Below are 23,261 nucleotides of genomic sequence, written 5' to 3'. Positions count from 1 at the left end.
ACTATTGGTAATGCCAACACAACTGTACACAAGAGCCTCTAATGAACACTGGTTTACTGTGGTTTCTTTGTACTGAAGTACCCTTCTCTATATCCCATATCCAAGTGTGAAATTACAATATCAGATCATATTTAGTTAATTAAACCCATATGACTAATTTAATTTGACTCAAATGTGGGGAAAGTGAATAAATCATGGAGGCGTATTTAGCTTGCTAGCACTGGTGTTAACAGTAATTAAATGTGGGGCAATCTGTAGCCTGTGAAGATAGCTCAAGTCTTTTCTTTCTGCCTACTGTACAAGTACACATGTGGAAGAAATGTAAGCCAGACGGGGCTTTTTCGGGGGGAGACGTCTTGCAGAATATTAATGAAATGGTGTGTGAGTTTCAAACATAGAAATAAGCGAGTCAAAGATGCAGTCTTGTAAAGTAGGCTAGTGCATTAATAGTCAGCGAGCGACTGTCCCATTAGGAGATCTGCACATCTTAGTTAGAGAAGAGCCAGAAGCAGAGAAGAAATATTCCTCCATGATTAGAGTCGGGAGAGTTCAAAGACAGCTGGTTTTTGCAGCTAGATGGGCACAAAGCACTCACAAGGAAGACAAGAAATCAACTTGTATTTGTCATTTAAGTATTTTATGCTTCATATTTGGCAGGGATTAGAGATGCATATTCTCTCCAGCTCTGTCAGTCCTAGTTATGCGCTTCCATTTTGTCAGATGCACAACGGGGTGCTTTATTGCATCTCGATAAATGTTGCCACCTAAGCCTTGTTTTCCTATCACTAAAAAGCACGTTGTGTTTTGTCACACTCCCTCATGCGCATGGCACTTTGTTTTTTGTTCATTTTAGACTCGCTCTGTGATTGATGAGGATTAAGAAACGGATTTTGCCTAACAGGAAACACAAGAACATCCTTATCCAAACTGGTAAGAATCTTGATTTATCAGCTGCGTGTTCATCTGACTGGTTTGGCTTCAGCTCGTGTGGTGATACTGCAAATAAGACAATATGGCTGCCATTTGGATATTGCCCCACGTTGTATCATACCAGGTGTTTTGTCCTAGAAAAGGATGCTCTCGTGATCGTGTTATGTGGTAACTGAAGCAGAAAGAAGACTTGCTTTCAAGAACAATATGAAAACCTGAATATGTTGCGATTCGGGGCATCAAAAGAACACGCGAAGCTTTAACATAAATCATCTGTGTGTTGTTTGATTGTCCTGCGATAGCTAAATTGTTACATGCTGCATTCTGTTATCCCAACGCTTTCATATATTAGACCACATACGCGTCAGAACATCCTGAATTAATTGCCACCATGACTGGCCACCATTGTTCTGAATGAAAGCACATGTTTACGGGGATTAGTTGCGTGATAGTGGGTGATGGCATTTCCTCTTTGCATGGTAGACAGCTGGTGCTTGTCAGGTGAGGGGTGGAGGAGGAATGGGGGCAGTCAGTCAGTCAGTGAGACCAAACAAGTTGGGATGCCAAGTCTTTCTTGCTGGGTCTTTCCTCTGATGTGGTCATTTTAGATCAAGCCCATTTGAAGGATGTTTACAAGAGCACATTCCTGCATGCGTGCTATAGTGGAGCTCTACCTTTTTTTGCTCGTTTTCAAGGCATCATTATCCATGTTGAACCAGTGCTGGAGCTTCTGTGTGTGACCATTGATTTGCCCGTATCAATCTCCAAGAGGAGTAAACTGCTCATCCCCATTTCCTCATCCTCCAATCCGATCTTTACTGTAAGGACAAAGCTGCATTTGATGCAAAAACATGCTTGAATACTCTGTTCATTTTTCCTTTGAACAGCATGGACATTATGTATTCAGATAACCCTCGGACTGCATGAATATTAAGTGTTCATTTAAACCTTAGCCGAGATGAAACACCCCATCAGTCGTCATGTGACAGTGACCACGATGATGCATGAAGTAATTGGGTTGGATGAGGATATGAGGAAACAGCGCACTAAAGGATGTCATGTTAAGGCCTCCATCGCATTTTAGGTAAAAAGAGGCCCAGTCCTTCTGGTTTTGTTTGGGAGGGTTGTGCAAAATGTCGACAGCGTTAGTTGTATACATGTGAAACGGCATCAAAGCGCTTGAAGGTGAATAATTTTTGGTGGCATCTGCACATTCTGCAATATGCTAATAAGCAAAGCTGCAAAAGCCAGATTGCCAGGAGAGAGAAGGGGCGACGGGGAGAGGAGGGGAAAAAAGAAAGAAGGGGAGAGCAGAGTGGAAAAGAGAGAAACAGACGGAGGCTGGTGTAAATTATGGATGCAACGTGCGATTTCCAAGAGGAAAAGAAAGGCAGAGAGAAACCTCAAGTCATGCATATCAGATTACGCATTTACCACATTTTCTTATCATGGTCCGTGAGCAAACTTGTGTGCAATCTGGCCTCTTTGTGTGTACGTGCACGCGCGTTTGTTTGAGACAGGAAGTATAAGAGTGAGCGAGAGAGCACTTACATATTCATCCATGTCAAGTTGCGTGGAGTTGTCTTGTGCTGTGAGGCATTCTTAAAAACTTGCTATGACGTGCACGTCTAAAGCCGGGTTGACTTACATTGCTATTGTGTAGCTTTGCTTCGTGTGTCCATGGCGACACGGCTCCTTTTGGTACGCACGTGCCATCTCGTTAGTTTTGAGGGTGCATATTTACACAGTGGCAAATCTGCCCCACTGGGCATTTACATGACATTGTTTAACTGTGCCGAAAAGCTGAGCTGGCTGCTTTAATGCCTTCTTTAGCAGTTCTAAGTAAAGTTAAGTAAAAGTATGTTTACCCTGCCCCCCCGAACTACCACCACATCGCACCCTTATGTGCCAGCGCCTGTGTGTATGTGAATAATGAATCCATTCTTAAGTTGTGTCCGTGTCTGGGGTCTGCGCAGTGGTGTGGTTTCCCCCACAGAGGAGTTGGGAGGGGCTGGGTGGTAGGGGGTGTCTGGAAATAGCTCTGCCTGAGCTGGTAGCACCTTAGGTGGGCCTCTGTGCCAGCCTCACCTTCCTTTAACATGCATGCACGACAAAAGTACAATTCTACTCGCAAACCTGGACTATATTACTCCCCTGTTTTTCAGTTAGACTTGAAAGGGACGCATGTCTGCATTCACATTCACTGAGCAGGAAAGAAAAGAGCTGCGATTTCTAAGAACTGAGCAGGAGACACGTTGCAGTTAAAGCGCAAAGTGTCTTAGTTAGAAAACAGAAACTACAAAGCCCGCTCTGGATCTTGCCTGCATGTAAATGTGTGTTAATGTGCAAAGTAGGTCATTTATTTGGAGCAGGGACAGCCGTGGTGTGCCTCTCTTGAGCGATGTCAGAGCGGGGAATAAGTTCATAAGCAGACACATTGCTGGATTTGGTGAATTGTACAGGGGATTTACATATACCGATATTTTGTTTATGTGTCGAGCCAAATCCCTGGGTGGGTGTTGAAGGTGAAAATGGCTGTGGTCAATCCAGAGACAGCATCAGTAACCACAAGCAGAGATAGCAGCCTAAAAATCTGACTAAATCAGATTACCAAACAAACAGCTAAGAGGATTAATTCTGATCTCTCTCTTTCTCTCTTTTTCCATCAGATGGACACATTAAATCTGCAATCTATAAAATCCCTTCAAATGATTTTCTATTTTACTTTGTGGCCCTCATTTTCTGGTCACATGTTTGGAGCGAAGCTCTTTCTGCTCCCAGTGAACTCTGCCCTTTTGTTCTGCCTTGAGGCCTCTAGAAATGACTTTAGTAAACAGGGTATCAAAACCAGTCTTTAAAAATATCTTCACAGGGTACAAGAGCAGTCTGACCTCTGATCAGGTGATATACTGGCAAGCCCATACTGTTATAATAATGCGTTTTACCCAGCACGCTCGCTGTTAGGAGTAAAGCTGTGTTGAGAGATGCCTGTGGCCCTGTGGCTGTCAGTTAAACAAGCACAGTAACGTTCGCCGGAACAGGCGCAATTAATAGGAACCATAATATATAGAAGGGAATAATTACACCTTGTCGCTGGCTTTCACAGATCAAATATGTTCCTGCATTTCTTCAAATTAATCTCAGGAATGATTGTTGGCTTACAGGGAATCAGTGGCAGCACAGTATGTTCTCAGGGAGAAAATACTGTAGATTAATTTGGTTAATATTTCATAAAGCTTAGGAAGGCAAAGGGCATTTGAGGCTTTTCAGATTATTTATTCTCAGCCAATACTACATGCTACGGTTGAGCTGCTGTGCCACTGTGCTGCAACTGCCTTGCACAATGCCAAAGAAAGGCACTTGCCTTTAAAAGTGTTTGCCTGTGATAGCATTGTTTGTGAAATGGGAGCCATTCACATGTGCAGCTGCGTTTCCTTTACGCCATGATCTGATTCAAAGGCTCTCGTTCACGTACGGCTTTGTATCGCTCTCCTGAGTGCTGATAACTGCTAAAAGATTCGTATTAATATCCTCTCTGGTGCTCTTTTATATTAGCTGATTCATTCCCTGCCCGGCTACTTCAGCTAAACACAGGGATACAACATAGCAACGTCGCTCTTGACAGCTTGACAAACTGACATTCCCACTCTCAGTGACTCCCGCTTCTGCCCTCTTGGTCTCTGTGATACAACTGTATACTGTAACCAACAAGACTGTAATCAGTGCAGACCTAATCTAATCATCGCTCCCGACAAGCAGCACTGGCTGCCGGGCTTCCACAAAACACATCTCGCATCAACAGGCTGCTTGGACGGCATCGTGTAGCTCGAGCAACCGCCGGATGAAATGTCAGGAGAAGCAGGATTATTCCCGAAAATGTCACTGACAGCATAATAACTTAGCAGAAGAGTGTCTCATGCTATGTTTGTATCTCATGTCAGCAGGTGTGATGTGTAACTCGGTGTGTGTCATAAAAGCTACTGTACACAAACGTAAACAGAAAGCGGGATCTGTTGAGTGAAACTGGTGCGCGATCGGTGTGCGCGCAAACCGTGGTGTTAGACGTTAAAGTGTGTGTTTTTAGATCTGCACAAACAAATGCACATCTTTAAAACCTCCTCATTATTGGCAGCGGGAAAGCTGCCCGGGCACCGGGACAACTCCTGTGTGCATCTGCGTGCGTGTCTGTCTGCAGCTTGTGTGTTCGTGGTATGCGCCTAATTCGGCGGCTCATTCCAAGATTTGGTTAACCGAGTTGGCTCGCCCTATCGCATTGCCACAGAGTGTGCAGTTGCTTCAGCCTCTGTTTCATTTAGTGGCACCCACGCTCTTATCCTCTTGCCATGAAAGCACGCAGACACACATGCTTTTGCACCAGAACAGAAATGCACACACGCGCACGCACAGCTGAATGAGAGAAAGACAGAGTAAGAGGGACAGAAAGAGAGAGTGAGAAAGAGGAGAAAAAAATAAGAAAGTACCAATTAAGCTCCTCAGACAGTTCTGCCAACAGGCATCAGGAGGTTGGAGGCGGTGAGTGTTTGCGTGTTTGTGTGTGTGTGTTGGATAAGGGGGTAGAGGGTGTTTGACTAGAGCTGAGGTCTCTAACTTTTGCGTTGTCAGTTTTGTACTTGTGCAAGTTTTGAAACAACTCATTACCGTGAGGTGTCAATAACCTGCTGAGGAGGCTGGCAATTATCAAGAGCTTGTCACTTTTTATAGTTGTTTGTTGACAATTTCCTATTATATGCTGTATTGTTGCTCCGTGTACTCATTTATATATAGACTTTTAATCACACTGCTGTAGATTTTGAAATATTTGAAAAATATAAATGAAAAAAACATTCAGATTCTTGTACTGTAGTTGTGGGGAGAGGTTTACATGCAATCATCATGATTTTTATGATTTCTTCTTTTTCCAGTGTGGGGTGATTATAAAACAAAGAAACAAGAATCAGGTGGTATTGGTTTGAGCTCATTTTGTATTTTCTCTAATCTGCACAGGGTCAAAAGTATATATAAACCCTCACTAATATTTGGTTAAATGTCCCTTAGCAAGTTTCACCTCGATCAGGCATTTTTGGCAGGCATAATAAAGCTTCTGGAGTAATTCTGGCTGAATATTTGACCACTCTTCTTGGCAGAATTGGCAGAGTTCATTTAAATTGGTTGGTTTCCTGGTACAGACCTGGCTTGTAAGCATAGTCTGCATATTTTCAGGAGGGTTGAGGTCGGGGGAAGGCCATTCCAGAAGCTTAATGTTAGCCTGCTTTACCCATTCCCAAACCAGTTCTGATGTGTGTTTGGAATCATTGTCCCAACCGTTTCCAAGTTTCAGCCCTCTAGCTGTTGATTTGAGGTGAAGTTGAAGAATTCTTCTTCATTATTCCTTCCACTGTGCAGTGTACCAGTACCACTGGCACCAAAACAGCCCCAGAGCATAATGCTATAACCACTTGATGCTTGATCCCTCACCTTTACTCCTCCAAACATACCTCTTGTCATTGTGGTAAAATAGCTCATTCTTGACTTATAAAACTTGGTATTTGGATTGTTCATCTGGGAAGCTGCAAATTTAAACCAAGATTGAAGGTGTTAATTTTTTGGGCAGGGGATTCTTTCTAAAACTCACTTTATTGTGGACAGTGACAATGGTGTTACAGCAGTTTCCAGTTTAAGGCCAGGCTTGAGCCTTGGTGTTTTCTGGGTTGTTCCTGAACATCCTAACCCATTTACTCACATCTGACAGTGACAGTTCAGGTCTTCTTCCAGACCTTCCAGTCTGCTTCCAGTCTGCTGTTGTAGAACTGTTTGAAGTCATGATCTTGGAATCTGCGGGTGTTTAGAAATGTCTCCAAGAGACCTCCCTCACTTGTGTAAATCTACAATTCTACTTCATTGACTTCCTTGACTTTTCTCATTGTTCTTAATATCGTTCAGTCCACTAAGTGCTGTCAAACAAATCCTTTTTATGCAGGCAAAGAGAAAGTTGTAGTTGCAGTCAGTCCTGATCACTAATGAGAAGTTAATAGGCCTTGGCCTCGTCAAGTTAACAGATATTTTAGAACCTTCAGCACCACTTATTTTAAAAAATTTGTGAATGAATGTATGTATTTGAGGCTGTATGTGTACTTTTGTTCTTGCATCACAACTGTTGGTGTGTACACAATAGTTTCATAGCTCAGTTTTATGCTCTACATTTTATGCTGTTTAATCAATATAGCAATCTTGTTATTCTGTAGCTCCAAGAAGCAGCTTTACATTACAAATGCTGACATACAACAAGCTACAAGAAGTCAGAAAGATGCTTTGAGTTATTAACTGATTTTCAAAGTTATTTTCAACTTTTTCTTCTCTGTTTAACCGGGGAAAAGTATTTATTTTGCTGTGAGACTTTTCTGTCAGCAACCAGTAGCTAAGCCCTAATCCAAACAATCTTACTGTACTGCCAAATGAAGCCTCTTCCTCTGTTCATGCTGTGAAACAAAAGGCTACTTTGGCCAAATCAGGACTGACATCATTGGCAACAGCTGCAGGCTGCATGTGCGATGTGTGCATGCATGTGCGTGCACGCCTCTGTGTGTTGACGTCTTTGTGCGCGCGTGTTTGCGTCTGTCAAGATGAGGTGACCTGATTGCTCAGCTGAGCAGCGAGGGAAGACCCAGGCTTGTGTTGTCAGAGCACCAATAAAAACCACAAGAGATGAACCACAATGCTCCCCGGTCGGCCGCCCCTCCCTCTCGCGGTCCCTCTGAGTTTTCTGTGTCTGCCGTGCCCACCCCCTGCACACCCCTGCCACACATACACACACTTAGACACACAGTGGCACTCCTGACCATGCCAAAGCAGATTTAGAGATGAAAAATGATCCACCGCTGGCCCTGCACTGCGCTATCAGCTCCCAGCTATGGAGTGGTCAAGCCAAATCCTGTCCTATCCTTATAGCTGTGAAGATAGAGCTAGTTAAAACTGGACCTCTCCTCTCTCTAGTCTCAGGCAGGTTGACCCTGCATAGTACAGTAGTATAGTTATGTACATGGACGACCTTCTTCCACATCAAACCTTGTACAGCTTAGATGTGGGAGTTTTTTGTTTGTTTCTTTTTACTTCAGCAGCTGCAGGGACTGACAGTCTCTAAAACCTGCAATGAAACACGTCTCACTTTGCCTCAAGGTGCCATTAACCCATTTAAATTAATTGAATTTGTTTATTATTCAGTGGAGAGTTTAGCTTTTACATGATGGCTCAGATGCTGTTTGAAGAGACCTTTTCCCTTCAAAGCATACACTTTGAAGGGTCCTGCAGAATTTCAGGATGAAGAGATTTCAGATTAAAGATGCTAGCCAGTACCAGCTTTAGTTGTTAGTGTCAGTAAAGGTGTGTGGTCTCACCATTCATGGCTCCCAGCGTGAACACACATAGTGCCTTCTCAACACACACACACATGCACAAACATAAATGGCCCCCCGACCCCCTGGGGTCTCACCTCTGTAGCCCTGTGGCGAATTGTGTGTTTGTGTCTGAGGCTTAATAACTTCACTGGGGCCGTCCCACCCCTGCTGCTCTGCCTTATTATTCCCTGTACCTTCTCTGCTTTGTCCAGAGGAAGGAAAAGAGATAGGATGGATATCAAGCAGCACCTTTGGGGAATGGAAGAAGGGGTGAAGGTGGGTGTGTGTGTGTGTGTCTGAGGGCTAAAAATGAGAGCTGCAAGGCGGGAACAGTAAGGACGAGGAAGGCTGGGGGGTGGTATTGTGGATAAAGAAAGCGGAGAATGGAGCAGAAGGTGGGGGCCTGCAGCAGTATTGACGTGGTTCAGGTAAGTGAAGGATTAGTGGAGCTGCAGAAAGCCTAGGAGCTGCTGCTCCCTCATCCAGCCAGCGGTGAAGTGGCTCCTCTTAATGAACTATTAAGAGGAAAAGGATTCTCTTACATGCATGCACGCACATGGACATGCCATTCATCCTGCAGAAAGGGTCTCCATTCATGACGAATACAGAATACCAGCTTTTCGAAGCTTTTGGGACATTTTTTAGATTATCTGTCCTTCAGCCATCCGTGCTAATAACAAAAACAGCCATGAAGTGAGTCTCCAAGTAATGTGTGTGCAGTCAAAGCCTGATATAAGCCTGTTCTCCTGTGCCACAGAGGACTGTGTCTAAAATTTGTTAACCCTTTAAAGCCTGAACTATGAAGTACTTGGTAGAAAATACTGATTTAAAAATATAGTGTTTATCGAACCTTTTAACAAATTAAAAAGAATATTAATTTCTTTTTACTCCAACACGTATACACCAGTCTGCTGCTTTAACTACTCATTTGTGCAGTAAATGTGCATTTATGACTCAGATGCCTCCATTATAACTATAACAATTTAGCCTTTGAATGAATGGGCTTGAGGATTAGTGCTGCCAAAAGTGAAGGGACATTACAACATATTATTGCATTGTTTTTATTTGTTTTATGACGATAGCAAGAAGAAAAGCTACGAGACAATATGTTAAGATGTCACTGACACAGAAACTTTTCACTGGATCCATGTTTGATGTTATCTGATGCCACTGAAGTTAACTTTTAAATGATCATTGAGTTCAGGAAAAAGAACGTTTGGCGTTCGACCTTTAATGCTGACGCTTCTTGCGACTTATGGCGAGGTCAAAGAGATGAACATAACTACAAAAGCATGCAAGGAATCGACTTAATGGACTCAGAGCTCAAATCATGACACTGTTAGTTTGCTCCCGTGACTCCCGATATTTCCTGCAGCTTTTCTTTCTAATTCTGACTGTCCTTTAACTGACTTGACGGATGGAGAAGCAAGAGCGTGAACCTACCATGTTCTTTAACTCTCCAGACACACATTCACACTTTGCCTGTCCTGCAGATACAGCAGACACTGTCACGGTTGTTTTAGGGCGAGCTCTGCTTGTGTGTCCAAGGATAACAGCACACAGGACTCACTTGAGTGTGGGTTCTGTGCTTCAGTGAAAATTCCCTTAATGTGGATGTGGTAATGTTTGTGTCCCATGTGTGCTTTAGTGCATGTCTGAACAGGTGTTTCTGATTGTGTAGTGTGTGTGTGTGTGTGTCACATGTCAGTCGGGGTCAGGTGTCTGTCTAGTTTCACTTTACAGAGGAAACCCAGCAGCTCAGATTTCAGCGGGGGTCATCTGTTCTGCTCTGTGTGTCTGAGAGGTTAAAGTTGACTCTGCTGAGGGTTACAGAGGGCTAGGCTACGTTTCCTGAGACACACACATATATAACATGCGAAAGACACATTATAGGTAGAAAAGGGTTTATTTATGTTTTTTATATTGTTGGTACAGTGAAAATGAAGCGTTTGTACATTTGTACAGAAATACCTTTGCATCTAAACATGCGAAAACTGCAAATGTTTGTTATTATTAGTATTATTATTATTTTGGGGGTTGGTTAATCAATTAATTGTTTTAGCTGTAAGTAATCTGTTTAATTGTGCATTTTTAATTCATTACCACAAACATTTTAGTAACTTTATTCTTGTTTTCCATTAAAAATGTCAGCAAAGTAAACTTGTAATTATTGTGTTCTTACTATATACTATATATATGGCATACAGTATTATTATTCGACTTAACCCTAACCCTTGTTTTAGCATTCTCACAAACGACAACACTTGCGGTAAATTTTAGCCCATAGACACTCTCTAAGTGGCTGTAATAGTTACAGGAAAATCTTGACAGTGACATGTTGGTGTGTCGGGAAAACAAAAGGACAGTGACACTAAAGTTACATAAGGCACAGAGTCTGTCTTTCTCTGTCAGTCTTTCTCACTCCCACTTGTTTTTTTTCCATTCGACCCCCACCTTTTTTTCTGTCCCTCTGTACCTCTCCTATACAGGAACTGGCCAATTTCCTGAGCCTGTTTTTCCATTTTGCTTCCCTGTGCATGTATCTTTTACATGCATATGTTTCTGCGTTCCTCTGTGTGTGCCTGTTCGTCATCCCCCGTCTCTGACTGGCTCTCAGCTAACAGCTTAAAATGTCACAACTGTTTAATTTCACAAGAGCAAGCTTTTTGGAAAGTGACCTCATGCGCACGGTGCAGTTTGAGTCAGATCGCGACTTTTTCAGCTTGATGCTCTAACATCAAAAAACGTGTCTTTAGACGTTGTGTAAACACGTTATTGATAGGCAGCAGTGCCGGTACATCTCAAGGTTTAAAGAAGGAATTCTCAAACTGTGGGAGACTCACGAAAAAGGAACTTATCCCAATTTATTTTTCCATGGATCGTCATTCTGTTTTTTTGTCCCAGGACAAGGTGGAAAAGATATGTAGTCATGGTTTCTTTGTATTTACCTACACGTGGCTAAAACCCGATTTAGGCTTCTGCAGGGAATTTACAGATCAATTTATGAAATAACCGGAAACCCCTCACTGCAACCTTATGTACCATCCAGTTGTTGCGGACTGCATTGGCCTGACGTGTAGTTAAATTTTTCATGGAAGTTTGGCGTACAGTTAAAAAGGGTTTCCGGTTACATCATGAGTTACAGTGTATATTTCCCACTGAAGTATAATTCAGGCATAAAGCAAGAAAGAAATACAGCAAAGAAATAACTAAGACAGGGTAAAACAAATGCCAGCAAGGTCTGTTTTGCATTGAGATCTGGTGACTCTGGAAGCAATTTGAATACAGTGAACTCACTGTCATGTTCAAGAAACAGTTTAAGATGACTTAAGCTTAGTGACATGGTGCGTTATCCAAATGGCAGATCTTGTGCAGAAATGCACTAGAAAAAAAAAACTCAAGTGAAGCTATTCTAGTAAAAGCATTTTTTTGGAAGGGTTTCATTAGACATTAGCATGAGTTGAACTGTCATATTTGTCACTGTGACCCCCTAATGGCCACTTGTCCAGCTGAAGCTGCGTGTCTTTGATCAAAGCTGACCGGCGTTCCCCTCTGGCTCCAAAACAGGCGGTTCACACAGAATAGCCTGTGTTTTTCCTATTCCGATTGGAGCTATTACTCCTCCACCTAATATTCATTTAGTGCCTGCTGTTTGTGTGTTTGTGTGCTTGCTGTGTTGTGTGTGTGTGGCCCATGCTGCCTCGGTTGATGAAGGAGATCCTTATTGCCCTCGGCACAGTGGCTCAAGGAAATCAATGTTTGATTTGCCGGGTACATGATAAAGGATTTAATGCTGAAATACACCCCCACCCTCTCATGGGCTGCTCGTGGTAAAGAAATCGCCTCGTTGAATGCATTTGTTCCTTTCGCTCTGTAAGCGGTAGTATTTGCTGCCTCTTATCGTGCATGTATCTGTTTGTGAATGCGCTGGCGGGTAATAAGAAAGCTTTGATTGCCTGATGGGCCTTGTGTCCATTTGCTGGTGACTGCCAATACAAACATGTCTTTGTGTGTGTGTGTGTGTGTGCGTGCGTGCAAATGCAGTGTCCAGAGTGGTGTATAACCACTCCTGTGCTCCCTGCTCTTGGTGAATGTATCGACCAGACTCTGGAATGGAGAAATGCCTGCCCAGCACACAAAATCAATGGCTGCTGTTTTCTCCCCTCCAATGGCCTCCTGTTATCTGCAATGAATACAAAGCACATATTGTAGCACACAAGACAGACACTCATACACCTCATCTTTATGTCTGCTTCATTTTTCAATACTGCAGCGGGGTCACATACAAACCTACAGGAGATTGGGCAAAATTACAAGTCAGTTACACGTAATTGGAAGAAATATGGCTCTTGCTGTGTGTTTTCTTGTCCTGAGCGTGTTTGCCGCTGAGTCTTCAGTCACCTAACAAGACTTGAGTGAGACCTACACCGCCGCTGCTTTCACTGGACTCCAAAGTTTATTATTTTTGCTACTATATAAACTGTGCTCTGCCAGCAAATCAAACAAAGCAGCCAAGAGTGTGAATGAAACATCATCTGTCTTCCATTGTGTTGAGTAGCATTAGCAAAGTGGCCAACAAGTGTTTATTTAGTGAGCGGGCAGTCCATTTCAGTTCAGGCACGGGGATAAGATCAAGCCTATTTTCATTGTGCAAATGTGCTTCCCTCTAATTCTGTTTCTCTCACTCACTGTCCTAAACACTTTCTTTCTCACTCCCTGTCTCCCTGTCAGGGATTATAGGTGGTGGTGCTGGTGCTGGTGAAAGGAGGAGGAGGAAGAGTAGGAGGGGAGGTAGCAGATTAGTGGCGGTTGTCCAGTGGGTCCGTCTGTCTACCGTCAGAAAATAGAATTCATTTGTGTGATCCAGATGCTTATGCTCAGCTCTCTGCGTCTCTCTTTGTGTGTGTGTGTGTGTGTGTGTGTGGTAGTTGCTCAGTCAGAGGAGAGGATTGGCCGTTGGGCTGTTGGGGGGGCGGGGTGTTTGGTGGTGGAGGTGCAGGCTAGCTCACATCCGCTTTGGAGCTTTTGTACTGGCATCAAAGAGAATGGCCATGACCTGATGACTAGATCCCTTGTTTAACCACACTGACAGCATACAGTATAAACAGAAATGTGCACTGACACACTGTATGTGTTGAGCACATAGGTCCTATCCACTCCAACTATGGACTTCACTGCAATGCCAAAAAAAAAAAGCTAGAACACAGAAAAGGACAATTCAAAGTGGTTGGCCATTTAGGTTTCTAGAGGTAGGCAATATAGAGCACATGTTAGAGAAAACACACCTGGCTGGTCATGTGTGGCCACACACTCACTATTTAACAATGGTACGGCCAGTAGAAAACCAAGCTGCAACCTCTAAATCGCTAAGGGCTGCAGTTCCTTTAATGGCCACTTGAGGTTGACTCGAAAAGCAAGTCAGTCCCCACAGAGTGTTACGTTCAAATGAACTAAAAAGCATGTTTACAGTTTGAACCTCTGTTTCCTCCTTTTTAAAAACTGTATGACGGGGTAGCTTTAAAGCTTTAAAGTCAGGGGTGTGGCTGCTTTGGCATAGAGGTGTATTGACACAGGGAGCTAAAGCTGGCAGATGTCTACTAGGCTTCACCTCCACTAATTCCACCCATTGAACCAGACATCTCCATTGTGTTTGTGATGTTGGCGCTTTTGGATGCAGGAATAATATGTCTGGCTTGCATGGTGCAGCCTAGTGTGTCTTTTGTCCTGTCTTCCTCCCCTTATTCCCAACAGGTCGTAGCAGATGCCTGCCCTTCCTTCAGCTTGTTTCGGCAGGAGGTTTCTTCCTGTTAAAAGGGAGTTTTTTTCCCCACTGTCACCGAGTGCTTGCTCATAGAAGCTCGTCTGATTATTGGGGTTTCTCTGTATTGTTTTAGGGTCTCCACCTTACAGTATAAAGAGCTTTGAGGCTGCTCTTGTGATTTGAATTGAATCTAAGAAAGTGAATGAAATTCTGTAAATTTATTAGTCCATTAATAAGCAGACTTGCGTATCAGTGGGTCACACCCATGCAATTTATAAATGTAGCTCACTAACCAGGCTTATATTCAAATGAAAAAGCATTTTTGGTGTTACAAAAATGGTTATTTCCCATATCTTGTATAAAACAGTATCAAATTATCCTTATCTCTGATACTCCACCCGGCCCTAAAAGGTTTCTGAGACTGGATGTAATGTGCATTCATTGTTAGTGGACCCAGGGGAGAGAATGGACAATGATTGGGAGAGCAGGTGGGGCTGTATAAACATTATATGGGTTACTACAGAGGGGGTTTTCTGTTTTGGCTGGCTGCTTCATGCATCCAGAGTAGGAGCAGGGTTGATGGATGGATCCAGACCGGAGATCTCATGGAGGGCTTCAGAGCAGGATACTGGGGGAGGTCTGTGGGGTCTCCGAAGAAGTGTGGGGTTGGGGTTGCTTTCATTTTTCAAACCCCTCTCCACCTGCCGCCTCTCTTCTCTGTCTTCTATCCTCTCTTTGCCGCCCCTCTTTAGTCCCCCGCACTGTGCCTAACTATTTTTTTGTTCCATGTCCAAGTGGAGTCCTCTACTGGTTGCTGCCCTTTCACAGTCATTGCAGCATGCTCCCTCCCAAACATCAATCTGGGATGTGTTTAATGCTATTATGAGGTGGCAGCCCAGGCAGCGTGCCCTCCAACAAGGAGAGATGGACTCGTGCCGGGGTTAAACACGACTTAGTTTTCTTAATTCACTTAAACTCGGGTGCTTCTGCTCTCTGCCACCAAGCTCTTAACTTCCTGGTCGGCGCAGCCCTCTAATGCCCGCCTGACACAGCTGTAAAGCGAAGCACTGCTCGTTTTGTTGCTTTGAGGTCAGTGCGAACATTACGAGGTGCTTTGACAGGTCAGAAGTCTTGGCTGGTGTTGGTGTGTGTTTTATTCCCTAACTGTACTTTCCAGCAGCGCCTGGGTGAGCAGAGTTGGCATCTAATTTGCTGGCTTACAGGCAGCGAGTTTGAATGGGATGATCAACTAGTTACTGATGAGATTCAGTCACCAAATCCATAATCCTGTCCGTCTTATAATAACAGGAATAAGAACAGCAGACCTTTGAGTTTGCCTTCATGTGCGGAAAAAATAAAACTTGAAGCTTACAGCAAAAAATAATATTCATTGATCTATTTTTAATTGAATCTTTCTCAGGAACATTGATTTGGACAAGAAATAAAATTTTTAATTACTGCTGTGGTGCTACAGGAGACACAGCAAATCACATGCCAACATATATCTAACACAAAAAGCGTGCCGCGGAGTCTGTATCTGTATTTCTTTCTTTCTGGCACGGCAAACTGAATGGAGCAAAAGTGTAATATCTCTGTCTCCCCTGAGCAAACACTCCATATAAACATCAACATTTCATAGCATTTCTGTGTCATGTGTGTCTTGCTTATATATTAAATGAGCAACAGTGTGTGCTCATTAAAAATGCATGCTTCACATTGGGCATAGGAGACCAATTATCCCACCTAGTTCCTTTACAATGGCTCATAATAAAAGGCCCCTGCAGTGGGCCACTCCCTGATAGCTTCACCGCCTCAACCGCTCTCACCCCTCACCTCGCCTTCCCTCTCTTCTCCTCTCTTTTCCTCCCTTCCTATCTCCCACTCCAGCTGCCTGTTGTCTTCACACCAGATCATCAGTAAACAGGCTTTTCACTGGATTTGATGGAGTGCGGTGTTTTGATCTGTCGGGATTTGGTGTGTGTGCGCTGCAGGTGGCAGCGGACAATGGTATTACAGACAGAGGCAGACATTTGAGCGCACGCAGAACACACCTGATGGCACACATGCATGCATGCACACACACACACACGTGCACGGGCTCACATGTGTAAACATACACAGTAGATGAGACTGTTAAGGTGCGTGTCGTTGCCATCGTGCTTTCTGACAGGAGTGCCTTAAGAAGATCAGAGCGCCTGTGGCACGGAGGCTGTTTCCCGCCACATGCTGTACATCAAATACAAACGCATGTGGGAAGCAACTGCATCACTGGAGCACTTTAAAGCCCCCATACTGACAGCCTGTTCATCAAAAGACTGCCATTATTGTATACATATGGAATTGTATAATTTCCCTGCCTCATATTTGTTCGTGCATTTGTATGTGCGTGGCTGGCAGTGTACTCTTTGAGGATCAAACGCGGCTAGTTTTACTTCACAACAGGAGAAGAAAGAAGGCAATGTGATGGAGTTTCTGCAGCTGATGCTTCGGTTTGTTTAAATGTATACATCAACACACATGGCAGGCTGTCACAACCTTCTCTGCACTTCAAACGGATGAGCTGATGGCTGATGCGTCTCCGTAAAGGAAGCTAGCTGGCCCCGCAGAGTGCTGAAAACAGCGTTAGCGCTGAAACGATTAGTCTATTAATCACCTCAAAGGACAGAACATTAAGCAATAAAAGTTTTGATAATCAATTAATCATTAAAGTAATCTGTCAAGCAACAAAAAAAGAAACATTTCTAACATTCACTGGTTCTAGACGAGACTTTTCATGCTTTTAGAGGCCGTTATGAAGATGTCATCACCAAAACCAGGTACTGGGAGCCAGAGGGACGTTGTGATTTTTAATGCCTGAAGGCAACTGTGAAAATGGAGGGAGTGCCAGTCATGCTAAAAGGGGGCTTTTAATTTAAAAAAACAAAAAAAACAAACAAAAAACTGAAAATCAACAGTGAAAATAATTATTAGTTAGCCCTAACCCCTACTTCGGTGTAGCGTGCCATTTTAATTGGCGACAAAACCTGTCAAGGCCAAGAGCCCGATTTTATTTGATATGCTCCCTGGATGAGGAAACCCCTCCTTCGCTCCCCGTAGACGCTGTTAAAATCAGACTGACTTCATTAATAGTCTGATCTGGATGTAATTAAGAACGAGCAGAGGGCGGCCGGCAGAGAGACGGCAAGTGAGAAGCAGAGTTTTCGTTTCTTTTTTTTCCCTTTTTTTGGATCCTTCTGTCGACTGTGTTGACAGGTCAGGTAGAGATGAGTAGGTCAGGAGATGGATTGTGATGGAGCTTGACCCGAGTTGTGTCGTGCTCTTGTCACAGCTTCATGTGAGAGGCCTGTTAGAGCTGGTAAACACTGGGAGCTGCTGGGCTATCACTTTGTTCTGAGATGTTTTGGCTCATTTGTCTGTGATTAGTCTGCTCGCCTGCCTTTGTTTTGCAAGTGTGGATTATCTGAAACACCCCCCTACCCGTCCTTCTGCACACGCACACGCACACCAGTTCTTCTGTGCTCGTGTTTACACGGCGCTGGGTGGAAAACATAAATTGGAGACAGAGCGTTCCCCGTCTGCGCGGCTTGGAATGGGGTTTGGACTCGGAAAGCTGGCTTTCCTCTCAGGAAGTGTTGTTGCTCACCACTCTCCATAAACACTGGAAAAGAGACCCAAAGAAAATGTCCCAGACTCACTATTTCCACTGTAAACACACAGACATACACACAGACATATACTGCTCCCATTTTTCGCTTTCTCGCATATATGTCTTTCCCGAGCAGAAGGCTTCACATGTCTGGAGCGTGCGAACCAGAAACCCGACCTATGCGTATAAGCTGCTTCAGATTTGTAATTTATGACCGTTATATTTCAGGCGTTGCAAAGGCCAAACAGTGCTTATAAACACAAACAACAAGGAGCTAGAGAGACAAAACATTGCGTTATAGAGGTTTCAGGACTCATGCAATGTTTTTTATTTATTTATTGCAAAACAGTTGGCAATAGGGAGAATGCACTGCAAGGAAAAAAGAAAGAAATCAACAAACCAGGATTTGCTTTGTTTACGTTGCACCCCTGGGTGAAAATGCCAGCATGCTCCAACTGAATTACCTCTTAAAGGAGCGTAAATGTTACTTTTCAGCGTTAACAAGTTGTTGGATTGCAGCTCCCCTTGTGTGCTCTGTGAAGTTAATAAATCTGCATCAGTGAGAAAAGGAAAGAAAGAAAGCTCTTTCCATCAATTTTATGGCATTTATTCCCGCACTGGAGCATTATGCTTTAAAAAAAAAATATCACCGCTAAGCCCCCCACTCCTTAAAAAAAAAAAAAAAAACTTGAAATGTTCACAGTTTGTCATTGTCACAGCTTGGATTTGACAACAGGGAGCAGGACTCTGTAATCTGTCACTGACAAGTTAGCTCCTGTGACTTCATTGCAGTTTTTTCTTTTTTTTTAAAGAATCAGCAATATACCATAACAACCTGTAAAGCTTTTTTTAACACGTAGAGGATTAGATGATGCGCTTTTTCACAGTTCCAACCATTTGCTGCTATTATCGCTTTAACACCCATCTGGCTCCCAGCACCCTAACCTGCCTGTGCACAAGCCTGTAGCAGCAGAACAAGGGAGTGTCGTGGAGAGAGAGAGAGAGAGAGAGGTTAGAAACCCTCTTTTTTTATTACATTTCCTCCGCAGTGAAAGAGGAGGCAAGATGGACACTCCATATCTCCCCGCTGCACCAGAAAACTCATCTAAATGGAAAACACATTGTCTTCATTATTTTGCGAGAGCTGAAAGAACGGGGTTGTCATGGTAACAGCCATCTGAGTGAGCGCAAGCGGGCGGCCGAGGGGCTGGTTTTAGGGCCAGAGGAATGGAGAAAGAGAGAGAGAGGAAAAAAGAGGAGGAGGAGGTGGAGGGAGGGAGGGGTGGAGGAAACAAGGAGTCAGGAGAGGGGAGGAGGTTTGGTGGGAAGAGAGGAGAGATGAAGAGGGTGGAGATCAAAGGAAGACAATAGAGATGGAGGGAAGGAAAATAGGAAATTGTGGGGTTAAAGACAGAGAGGAGGAAAGAGAGCAGCGGGTGTGATGGAGAGAAGACCGAGGAAAGGAGGGGAGGGTTTGTGAGAGGAGCCAGACAGTGCAAATGGCCAGTTAGTGGCTCTGGGAGAGCAGCTCGGAGGCCCTTATTAATTTCAAGGGGGCAGCAAGATGGTAAGATTTAAAAACTTAGGAAACCTCGCCACAGCCCCGCTGGTGCGTGCCACAGTGTGTGTCTGCGCATGGGAGCGCATGCACAGTCGAGAGAAAAAAGGGGGCTCATATTCGAGGAGCGGGTAACCGTCGGGTTGAGATTACAGTCTCCTGCCACTTCAACTCAGCCGGCGCCCCCGCTGGTGATCGACAACCTGCTCGCCGGCGTCTTTATTAGTTGCTCCCTGAGAACAGCCCCTGGCAGCAGCAAGCCCAACACCAACGCCCTTCATCAAATATTTACCCCGTCTGAATCTACAACATGCACCAAGGCCACATCAAATAAAACCAAGTGCCAAGGCGATATCTAATCCAGTCCAATCCCTCTCCTTGTCAACTTCATTCTCTTCCCTTTTCTGATGCTGGGTGGCTTTTCCTGATGCGACTGTCAGTTTAGCATCAGCTCGAGGATTAGAGAAGGAGACCTAGATGATTGTTTATTCAAGTTGCTCCTCTGTTTTATAGCCACTGGCGTAGATATGACTGAGGCCTGACACAACATCATTTTGGCAGCCGTCGGGTGATTAAGGAAATTAAAGTAAAAGCTTAAGTCTTTGTCGTGTAAATACTTCCCCCTGGGGTATTTGGATTGGCTTTAACATCCATTAGGATTTGACATACAACCTCTTCAAAGGAACAGTATCATTATCGTTATTGTTTGCGGTTCAAAAATGGGACGGAACTGAGAAACCAAAGGACTGTCAGATAGATTTATTTATTGCAGATGAAGCCATCATCACTTTTGGTAAATGCCTCTCCGCTGTTGTCCGTGATGCATTGCGTTTTCGGGGGGGGGGGGGGGGGGGGGGGTGTCAGTCATGTGGCTGGGGTAGGGTATTTTTCTTCACAAAAGCATCCAGATCCATTGGCGATAGAGTCCCGGGAGCTTCGCGGGATTTCTCAGCGCATGGGGGAAATTATGTTTGTCTTTTTCTCTCATCGGTTCCCTCCAGATGTGCAGTCGTGGTCAAAGGGAGGGACGAGGGCTGCGGCTTGTGATTGACCAGCACTTAGAGAAAGAGACAAGCGCGCTCTCGGTCGACTGTTTGGCTGCTCTGGCTGGCCAGCTGTGTGGCTGCCTGTAGGTCTTAGTGATTCATGTCACACTGTAATTGGTTTACCTGCTCCCTGTGTGTCTGCGCTCTGAGAGGACCAAAACAAATTACCCAAGGATGACCTCTCGCCATCTCCCTCTCTCTCTCTGCTGCTCTTCAAGCCCCCCCCCTTCTCTCCCTGCTTGCCTCACCCTGCCTCCCGCTCCATGTAATATGTTGTGTGAGTGTTTTCCGTCTCCCCCTTTCTTCCCATCCATTTGTCGCGTCCTCCTGAGCTCTTTCTACATATACCTTGAATCTCACAAGCGAAGTCACAGCAGAATATGATTCTTTCATAGGAAAAAATGTACACACATTTAAAGCCTCTCGAGGTTTGGTGCCGTTTGCTTATGAGCGTGCCCGCTATGTCACACATCACCACATGTTACGCACACATGCATGCGTGAAGATAAGCTGATGTGATGGACTTGAGATGACAAATAAACACACGCACACCGCGGTTGGAGTGCTTTGTAGCTCCGAAAGAGTGTTTTGTAAATGCTGCAGTGAAGCACATTAGCCTTTCAGTGCTGTTTTTTTTTTTTTTTTTGCGCTCATTGTGCCAAATAATACCTGTGTGGATTGTCCCTTCAGTGAATGAAACTGGTGCTCTGTGTACACCATTAGGCTGTTTCATTTTCACAGCGAGCAGATGTTTTGTGTTGTTTGCTCCTCTCGCTCTCGCACGGCAGTGAGCAAACTTTCAAAGAACAAGATGAATGCGCTCTCCCATCTACCCGTGCAGGCAGGTCTCGCTATCTCTAAGGTTATTTAGCGGTCTCTGTAAAAATCCTCTGTCAAAGGATTTCACTCAGAGCTTGAAAAAGTGATTTGTTTGGGTTTGTTGCATCTCTGATACACACTGTTCTCGTATGGGAGGCCCTGGTGCATGTACTGGTAAACATCAAGTCTTGTTTGAGTGTCCTTGAACAAGTCCTTTATTCTGTGCCGACTCCAGGCAATGCTCGGCTATAGACACGGCAGTCGGAAAATCAATAAGGATTCTGTAGCTTTTTTAGATTAACATTAGAATATCTTAGCTGTTTATTTATTGCTGGATAGCAGCAACACATGCCAAGAACAAGTCATTATAAATTATAGTACCTGTAATCTGATGAAGGCATGTGAACTTCAGTGACCAATAATTGCCAATTTTTCTTTTCTTTCTTTCTTTTTTTTTTTTTATAGGTATTTTCACAAAATACCTAAAGGTAAAAAAAATGCCTTTTTACCTAAAAAAAGGCTTTTGATGAAGACAGGACCTTTAGTAATTAGTAATGTTAATGATTTGTGGTAACTGAATGAGAAAGGGAGTACTTGGTACTCTGTACTGTACTGTTATTACTGTGGTTTTATTTTGGAGCTGAAAAAATTTGCACTTGTAAAGGTGGCAAAAACTACAGTTCCTTGAATGTCCGCAAGGGGGCTCCCGTGTTAGAATTTTTTTTTGTTTAAAATGCACAATTTTGTTAACCACCGCCCTCCCATAAAGCTAGGTAATGTTTTATCTATAACACCCCTGTTTGTATAAAGACTATAAAGACTTATGTCTTCTTTGGCAATATGCTAGTAAAAGAAGCTTTAAGTACGCTCTGGTAAGTAAATTTTTAAGCCTTTTTTTTACTAGCTAAAATTATATTAATAAAAATATTATCGAGCTTTCTGTTTTTTCCACTTATCAAAATCAGAGTTGTTGTTGGGCTGGAGCATATGCTAGTTATAGGTGGGAGGGGGTACCCCTGGAATAGGTTGCCAGTCTTAGCACAGGGCTAACACACCTAGCCAGCTAGCTAGCCAGACCTAGCATTACTCTTTTGTCAAAATAGCATCATATTGTGTTTAAAATAAATTAATAAATACAAAGGCAACGTGGGTATGGGTTAGAATGTAAAATTACATGCAAAGGTTAGTCCACATGTTTATAGTTTAACTTCCGGAGATTTAAAAAATATTATTTATGGTTTAAAGGCTTTGCCCACAGGGATAAACAAAGGATGTTCAGCAGAAGCTGGAGCACAGTGGGGCATTTTGTTCCACTATGTGCAAAGAGGTTGGACTGCGAGCTTTTTTTTGTAAGATTGTGCATTTGGAGTGTCTGAGACAAGGGGAGTGGAGGGCAGGCTGGCACAGATATATTTTTGCTCTCCCTAATGACACCAATACCATTTCATGGCTTAGTGAGCAGATTGAATCACACTCACTCTTTGTAAGTCTCACCCTCTGCCCCTGTCTCTCTGTTTCTCCTTCCTGCACACACTTCATCACTCTCTCCTCACACAGACATATCACATGCGCATTCATATGCTACCGTACACTGATGTGTTACACTCACCCTGGTGGATGTTGTTTAATTGCATTTGGGTCAGCAGTTTGCCAGTGCTGGACATGGAATTTGTCAGTTTACCCATTCAGCCGCCACAGGGGGCAGTGTGTGAGCTAACAGCTCTGCTGGAGTCAGGCCCATAAGGTTAGCTTTACACAAGCCTGTCAGACTGCACTGTCAATCACTCTCCTCTCCTCTCCTCTCCTCTCCTCTCCTCTCCTCTCCTCTCCTCTCACACATTCCTAAAAACATACTAAACTTCCATTATCCCACTTAATAAACTTCAGACTCGCCTCTGAAGTCCTGAAGGCTACACACACTGTCATAATGTTACACATACACACACACATATGCTCAATTGCTTCGTCTCTTTTGCATCTCTAGTGATAGAATCTCGCCTTTGGTGACAGTGGAAAATCATATGTGGCAGCCAGGACATACAATCTCCCCCAGTTGGTATTTTTAGTCCTCAGGAACTGGAACTGGAACATTGTATGGAATAAGGAGTTC

The 23,261-nt window shown here is 43.8% G+C and overlaps 1 protein-coding gene across 2 annotated transcripts in view; it reads left to right on the top strand.

Moving 5' to 3' along the window:
• The window catches only part of zmiz1a (zinc finger, MIZ-type containing 1a), an 80,495-nt gene that overhangs the window by 14,901 nt on the left and 42,333 nt on the right, over nt 1-23,261 (top strand). The window contains exon 2 of one of the 2 annotated variants that reach the window (XM_085369822.1): nt 854-930. The gene's annotated coding sequence lies outside the window, so the exon portion shown is untranslated. Of the gene's footprint in view, nt 1-253; nt 931-23,261 lie in introns of those variants that run through there. The other variant, XM_085369823.1, reaches the window with a different exon arrangement.

This window comes from Diplotaxodon limnothrissa, linkage group LG13 (genome assembly GCF_057381915.1).
Source record: "Diplotaxodon limnothrissa isolate DT_005_m linkage group LG13, D_limnothrissa_male_GT1.1, whole genome shotgun sequence".
In the NCBI taxonomy this organism is placed as follows: domain Eukaryota; kingdom Metazoa; phylum Chordata; class Actinopteri; order Cichliformes; family Cichlidae; genus Diplotaxodon; species Diplotaxodon limnothrissa.
This window is presented reverse-complemented; position numbering and strand designations above follow the sequence as displayed.